This window comes from Adiantum capillus-veneris, chromosome 10, assembly GCF_014529385.1.
Source record: "Adiantum capillus-veneris isolate H3 chromosome 10, ASM1452938v2, whole genome shotgun sequence".
Lineage (NCBI taxonomy): Eukaryota > Viridiplantae > Streptophyta > Polypodiopsida > Polypodiales > Pteridaceae > Adiantum > Adiantum capillus-veneris.
In genome coordinates this window covers 148503748-148511456 of record NC_140940.1, presented here as the reverse complement: position 1 = coordinate 148511456, position 7709 = coordinate 148503748, and the positions used below count along the sequence as shown (strand labels likewise).

At 38.9% G+C, this 7709-nt stretch overlaps 1 long non-coding RNA gene across 1 annotated transcript; it reads left to right on the top strand.

Moving 5' to 3' along the window:
- The first annotated feature begins 871 nt into the window (after positions 1 to 871).
- LOC147449839 (uncharacterized) lies at positions 872 to 4945 on the top strand. Its single transcript, XR_015189479.1, has 2 exons — positions 872 to 995; positions 4786 to 4945. It is a non-coding gene; the product is annotated as an uncharacterized LOC147449839 (long non-coding RNA).
- The last annotated feature ends 2764 nt before the right edge of the window (positions 4946 to 7709 follow it).

Below are 7709 nucleotides of genomic sequence, written 5' to 3'. Positions count from 1 at the left end.
ATGCACACACACACACACACACAATCTACTAGAATTAAAAGTCTTCTGCCTACCATTACCGTGGGCCACTACCTTAACCCACTACAACTAAACTATCTAATACTCATGGAACCCTGGGCAAAAGGGCTTTTAATTAAGGGAAAATTACCAAAATACCCCTCTAATTTGAGGAAATTCCCAAAATACCCTTGTATCTATTTTGGTTGGAATGTTCAAGATTTTCTAATCTTCATTCGTTTTTTACGATTGAGATCCGTTTTTGAGTGCTTAGCATGTAATGTGTCACCAGTTACCATCGCAAAAAAGGCAATTATGTCTAAAAATAATGAAGCAATTCATCTCCAAAGCCTACGTAACCAACTCAAATTGTAGTTTTAGCATCTTGTACGATAGACAATCACTCTTCTTGTGAAGACCTACAAAAAAATTTATTTTTCGAGAAATTTAGTCTCACAACCAGGGGTATTTTGGGAATTTTGGAAAATTTGAAGGGCATTTTGGAAATTTTTGAAATTTGAGGGGTATTTTGAGAATTTCCTCAAATTAGAGGGGTATTTTGGTAATTTCCCCTTTAATTAACCAGTGGGAACTGGAGCCCTTGGTAGGTGAGTACATGGCCTCTTCCCCCCCTTTTTTTCTTTTCCCAAATCGGGCTTTACCCTTTATTATTGACACACTGGCTCTCAGCTGACACTCTGCACACTCTGCCGCTCTCACTGTCGTCGACACGCGTGCTCTCTGCCTCTCCTTCTGTACAGGACGGCGCTGAATCCCCCTAAAACCGAGCCTGGGCCGCCACGAATGATGACACCCACATGCCGCCCGGATGCTGCTGCTTTCCTGTGTGTATAAAAGGTGAGCTATTCTATGGCCCACTTAGTATTTTGTACTATTCCTTCTCTATGGAGAGTATTTGCATTTCAAGAGAGGGGGATATGGCTAAAGGAAAAGAGAAGCTAGCCATAGTGGAGCTGGCTGCTTCGACACAAGCTCAGGTAATCTTTTCTTTACATGCACAAACTATCCCTTCTCTTGGCCGAGCTGCAACATTACTATCCCTTCTCTTGGCCTTACTGCTTTAGGCTCTATGGAGGGCTTGCCTCTGTTGGGCTGTACAATGATTGGTTGGTTGGTGCATGGAGTTTTGGTTTTGATTTTGCACTCCTGCAATTGGGTGGTGCTCCAGGAAGTTTTAACTGTCACCTTTCTTCATTCTGTTATACACTGACTTGGCTTAAAGGATTAGTATGTTGATTTGCTTCTGACTGGACTAGCCAGCTAAGGGCCTACTGTAATACAAGAAATTCTCATGTGTATGACTAGTAATTAATATTCAGTTGGGGCTGAACTGCAAATATGGTACTCTTTTGTGGCTCTATTACAAAGCTGGCTGAGCTTATTTTTTTCCTTTTTTGATACCTATTGAGGGCTCCTTCAAGTTTGATGACTTACATGGTCAAGGCTACCTTTCTTTGGTTACTTTGGAGTTGGTTAAGGTGGATTATGTTGACCTCTTGTATGGTTTGGCTACGGTTTGGTTCACTCTCTATACTGGCTATGGTTTTGTCTAACTAGGGTGGATGGGGTTGTCTCATGAGCTTTATCAAGCTGTGGCTCAGTGGACTGCCTCCCTGTTATGATTTGGCTTGACTTTTACAACACACATTTTGGCCGTACATCCTTGCAAGGGCTGATGGTTTTTAGATTTGACTGGACATTCAACTAGGTATTTAGGTATTTGAGTGTTTGGTTGACATACTTTGGGTATGTGGGTAACTTGCTTGACATACTCGTGTAGGAAGATGGATACAACACTTAATACTTTGTCACAACTTTTTTCTTTGATTGCACTCTAAAGTTGGGTGACATCGATAACATTCTTTGGTCTGTACTATTGGCTACTCTTGTTTTTCTGGCCACTTGATTGAAGTTGATTGGAAACTCTGAATCATTTTCTGCACTTTGTTAGCTGGATGGTCCTAATCACATTCTCCTTGGCATGAGGATTTGAGATATGACTATAAGATTCACTGTTCATATGCTGCCAATCATTTACTGTTCATATGCTGCTGATCATTTACTATTCATATGCTCTATGCATGCCATCGTTGCTTTTGATATGAGCTGTGCTACAACAAATTTTTCTTCACTCCTCTTGGCCTTGCTGGTATACTCTGGGTAGTACTTCTGTTGGGCTTTGGCTCTTTGGCATTATTACTGACCATATCATTTTTGCTCGTAACAATAGTTGTCCCACTTCTCACTCTCTCTCTCTCACACACACGCTATTTGCTATGTGTTAACATTACTATTGGGCTTCTCATTGATTAAGCTTGGAGGGAAGCTGTTGAAACTATATATGATATATGCCTAAAACTATGGGCTAGTTGTGGTGAATGTCGGGTTGCCCTACTCTGTGTGGTACTGGGAATTTGGCAAGGTGGCATCTATGATGCTACTGTTATACTATGTAAGGGAGCTGTACACTTTTTCACTGTCATGACGAGTTGCTCTGGTATGCTGAGTTGTGTGGTACTCTGAATATGTATTACCAAGCTAATTCGGTAGAGAATTTGGTGTTGAAAGGCATACATATAAGTTATATGTGGACATAAGATGACATGAGCATCTGGTTATGCTGACTACTGTCATGATTTGGACATCTTGGTCTATATGAACCTTGGTATACTATCTTTGGTATAGGATGGCCACTTAAATATGGCTATGATCAGCTGAGGTGGGTAAGTATTCTGATTAAGGCCCTTTCTGTAAGCTGCAGAGGCCTAGTTGGCCTAGGGGCTTTCATACTTTTGTACCATGATGCATTTAAACTTGGTTTCATACTATGCTAGGTCGTCACTCTTATCTGTTATTTTGGTTTGATCTATATGCAATCTAAGGGATGTGTGCTTATAAACTTGACATAAGGGTATACCTGGCAAGGTGATATCTCTGCACTGTAGTAGGATGCACTGACTATTATCCTGCAGGTATATGGCTTGCTTTGTCTCTTGACAAGGTCACATATGGTATGCGTCTTCTTCTGCATGACTTCATAAAAGCCTCTCTGTGTGCTACTGTTGGACCTTGAACTGCTGGCCTGCATATTATAGATGGATTTAGAACTGGCCTGGTGCTGTGATCCCTTGAACTGAATCTTACCTAAATTTTCAGGCCTCATATGGTGGGGATGATGCTATTTACTTAAATATGATCATCTATAGAGAGCTTTGTGAAATAGGTTTACTTATTGTCCTATCTGATTACTTTGAATGGTCATGAGCTTAGTTAATTTTACTCAAAAAAAGGGGGGCCGAGCTGCAGCATTACTATCCCTTCTCTTGGCTTTACTGCTTTAGGCTCTATGGAGGGCTTGCCTCTGTTGAGCTGTACAATGATTGGTTGGTTGGTACAAGGAGTTTTTGATTAGATTCTGCACTCCTTCAATTGGGTGGTGCTCCAAGAAATTTTGACTATCAACTGTCTTCATTCTGTTATATGGTTTCGTATGTAGATTTGCTTTGAAAGGACTAAGCCAGCTAAGGGCCTACTGTAATACAAGAAATCAGAACTGGGCTTCATTATTGTTCAGATTTACATGGTTTCATAGCAACTCTTCTCTATTCCGTTAAAGCAAAGCATGTTTGAGAACCTGGTTCTACAATATATATTTTCTGGTACCTTATTATAACATTCTGGCATACATACTATGGCCTGTTGTTTTGGAAACATATGGCTGGCTGGGGCATTTTTGGCTCGAGTGAGATGATCTATGGTTTGGTTTAAGCTGGATCTGGTAGAACTTAACTTAGTTTAGCTATTGATATAAGCATTTCGGATATTTAAAGCTACGGCTGGGAACAATGCTGCCTCTCCGCTTGGGACTGAATTGGCTCTGTCTGATTTCTGTGAAAAAACAGGCTATATTACTGTCTCCTGCATTCTGGCTGTTAGGACATAGCCTGCTGGAGCATCTCTGGCTTGATTGATTTAACATATGATTGGTTTTGAGCTGGACTTGGTGGAACTCCACTTGGTTTAGCTATGGATATGAGCATTGGGGCTATGGCTGAGAGCAGTGCTGCTCCTCGGTTTGGGGCTGAACTGCCTTTTGTTTAATTTCTTAGTAGAATCAGGCTATACTACTGTGCTGCCTTCATACTATGGTTAATCTGAAACACACTTAGTTAGACTGTTTAAAAGCACACTTAATACTTGTATGTATACAGGAAACACTGAAGTATACACTAACTGCACACATGAGCACCATAACTGAACCAACAAAAAATTGCTGCCATTAATGCCAAGCTCTGCAAGGTGAAGAGACACGCGTACATGGACCACTTCGGGGCATAGCTGGCCTCCAAATCTCGTCTTTGACCCTTTCTGTTTAGGGCATCTAAAGATAAAAAGAGCTCTACACACAATCCTTGTTAGCCTTTGAAATACATGAATCTGTTTTAAAAGATATTGTCTATAGTGTTCATTCTTTAAACTAGTTAAATGACATTGATAATGAGTCGGCCCCCCTATAGCAAGGTTTTAACTTGATATTGTCATGGTGATATAAAAGTACATGCATATGAATCATTAACACATAAAAGAGATATACATGGTATTGTCATCATTAGCTTTCTATCACAATGACAATGGTTTCATACTTTCTTACATTTCTTTTGATAGCAATCTAAAGTTGGGTGACACCGATAACAAGTGGGATACCCATGCATTACCTGCAGTCAGTGCCAATACTAACTGAGTGTTATATTGTTTCTATGGATGCAGGTGAGGGTTACCTTCTCAACTCTGGCTATCAAAGTATGTTGGTGTGAGGATTTGCAGGACTTGTATCTCTTCAACCTTACTGAGAAGCTCTTAGACTTCTCCATTGTTGTATAATACCATTATAGACAATGAAATGGAATTATACATCCCCCTTCCTTGACACTGTCTCTAGTTGACTTTTGAATTTTTTCAAATTCTTTGGTGTCTGTATAATGTTGTTGAAACACACACACGCACACACACACACACAGTCGAATGCACATTGAACACGTAGGTACAACTCGTGAGAGGGCTCAGTAGCATGCAACGTTGAAGTTCTCACGTTCTCTTTCTCTCTCTCTCACATACATACACACACACACACACACACACACAAGGGAATCGCTCTCTGCCTTGCGAGTTTGGAGCTCTTTTCATTACTTGCTTTATCAGCAATATTGGGCTTGGGCAACTCTTTTGGCTCTTTGACTCAATGGACGACATGCTGGCTCTTTGGCTATACTGAAGGACGACCATACTCGGTAGCCCATATGATGGATGGGATATACTCTTCTCTCTTCTCTTTTTGCTCGCAGATCCCTGTCGAGGATTGGCGGTGTGAGGTAATCCCATGCTCATCAATTTTTGCTACCAAGCTTCCTTGATTGCCGTCCTTATCTGTGTATTTGGCTCTATGCATACACTATGTGTATTTGGTTGGGAATAGTGCAGAACCTAGAAATTTTTCACATGTTGTACATATCAGGCCTACCCTGGCTCCTTGTACATAAGGTTATTGACCCCACACACACACACGCAGACAAACACACTTGCAGGCATGATCATCAAGGAATTCTATCCTTGTTGAAGCTCGTTCCCCTAAGGAATCATTGATCGTATTGGAGTATCATCACAATCTTCGGTATAACACTCACACTAGTTGCCATGGGAGATGCTCTCAAGGGAAGATACATCAGGTAGGTGTTTTCACCTACTTAGAATTGCTATGATAATTCGGTACTTTGATCATTTTGTAACCAAAACAATGGTTTGGGCGGCATATTAATGAAAAGTCAAAATACATATAATGCATTCTATATAATAATTATGGTTTTTGCTAGCTATCAGGAAACACCTTATGGACTTTGAGGTTGGTAGCGTATGGGTAATGATAAGACTTCATAAACCATATCTCAAACCTTGTGGTAATTGGTAAGCATGTGCTCATGCATTTGGAATAGAGGATGTTTAGCTGGTATTTTTAAAGTTGGGAGAGATAGCTCAACGAAAATTGGTGTATTGTTGTAAATCTCAATACTTTGTTCTTCGTAGACCTAAATGATACTTTTGCTCCTAAAAAGTTGGATTGAGTTAAGTCGAAGCTTCTGAACTCTTATGGAGGGGCTCTTTGTGAGATGGCATATACTGTTTTTTTTTGGAAAATGACATGGTATATGACTAAGATTCTATCCATATATTGGTTAAATTGTTATAGTAGCCTTACTTTCATTGAGTTGTGCAACTAATGGTTATGTTTCTCATTAAGCATTAGCATAGTGAACATAAATAGTTTGTTGAAATTGGTTGAATATTTGGATCTCATTGAAATTGCAGTCTTTAAAGAAGATTTCTGGTCAGTAATCATACAAAAAAATGTTTGACGTTTAAAGTGGAAGTTGCAACTCGAAACTAGTAAAACATGAGGTTTTTTTTGCCATGGTATGAGACAAAAGAATAACATCTATGTTGTTGAATTCCTTAAACCTTCCGTGAGGGTCTCCTTGGAGATGGCGAGTTTTGAAATTTTTGAAAAATTGTTAAGAATACAAACGAAATGTTGTCCAATTTTTGATACAATTGTTAATATTGTTTGTAAGACAAATGCCGAAAGTAAGCTTCTCGAAACTCGGAGACCGATAGGGATTGGAGATAGATTCGGGGTTTATGTAATTTTGAATTGTTTTCATAATCATGACTATAAAATATCACTTGTTGCTATACGATGCATAACATCTAGTAGGTTGTAAACACTCTTAAATTATAAACCTCTTGTTTTTGGCATACAAACACATAGATAGGTACTTACGGAGAATTATGTCAATTTTTGTATCATGCATGGTCGTAGATACTAGCACTACTTTGAGTCTACTCGATGAATATTGGGATACATATGACTTTACACTCAGAGGTTACATTACTTATATTCTCAACTTAACAGTCAATTCTAAGGGTAAGCGGTAAACTAGGTCTACAGGTGTGACATGGATGACAACTGGATCCAGTGTTGACACTTGCAAAACACACAAACATAGCCAGTTCTAACTGAGTGTTTTTGTATGGATGCAAGTAACAACTGGATCTTTTTCCATGTAGATGTAGTGGAAGCTCATCCCAAAGGGTGGACACACAGAGATGCAACATTAAGATATCAATTTGTAATGATCAGAGATCAAACTTATTATCTAAATAATTGTATTATCCATTAGATATAGAATGTTGTTTTGTTGTATATGAAATGTTAATTGAGTTTTATGACATTTTGTTTTAAAATATTGTTATTTAATACAATTGTCTAAGTATTTTCAAATATGAAGGGATTTTTCATACTTAACCACACTCCTTTTTCCCTACTAGTCTTTGGTCGGACTAGTGCCATACTTAACAATTGGAATTAGATAATATATTAAATAATAATTTGGTTATTCCAATTTATCTTGACTTCAATCAAACGGTTTATGTCAGGATATGGGTATTCATACCCTAAGAATTGGATTGGCGGCTCTCTTGTATAATTATTCCCTAGGAATTGGAGCACTTAATGTCTATTATTAATAGCTTGATTTACTTAATCCAAAGGGATGGGTTGGGGCTCTTTAGCTCTTTCATTGGTCAAGTTGATACAAATTATAATATTACTAGCTTGATCCACCCAATCCAAAGAGATG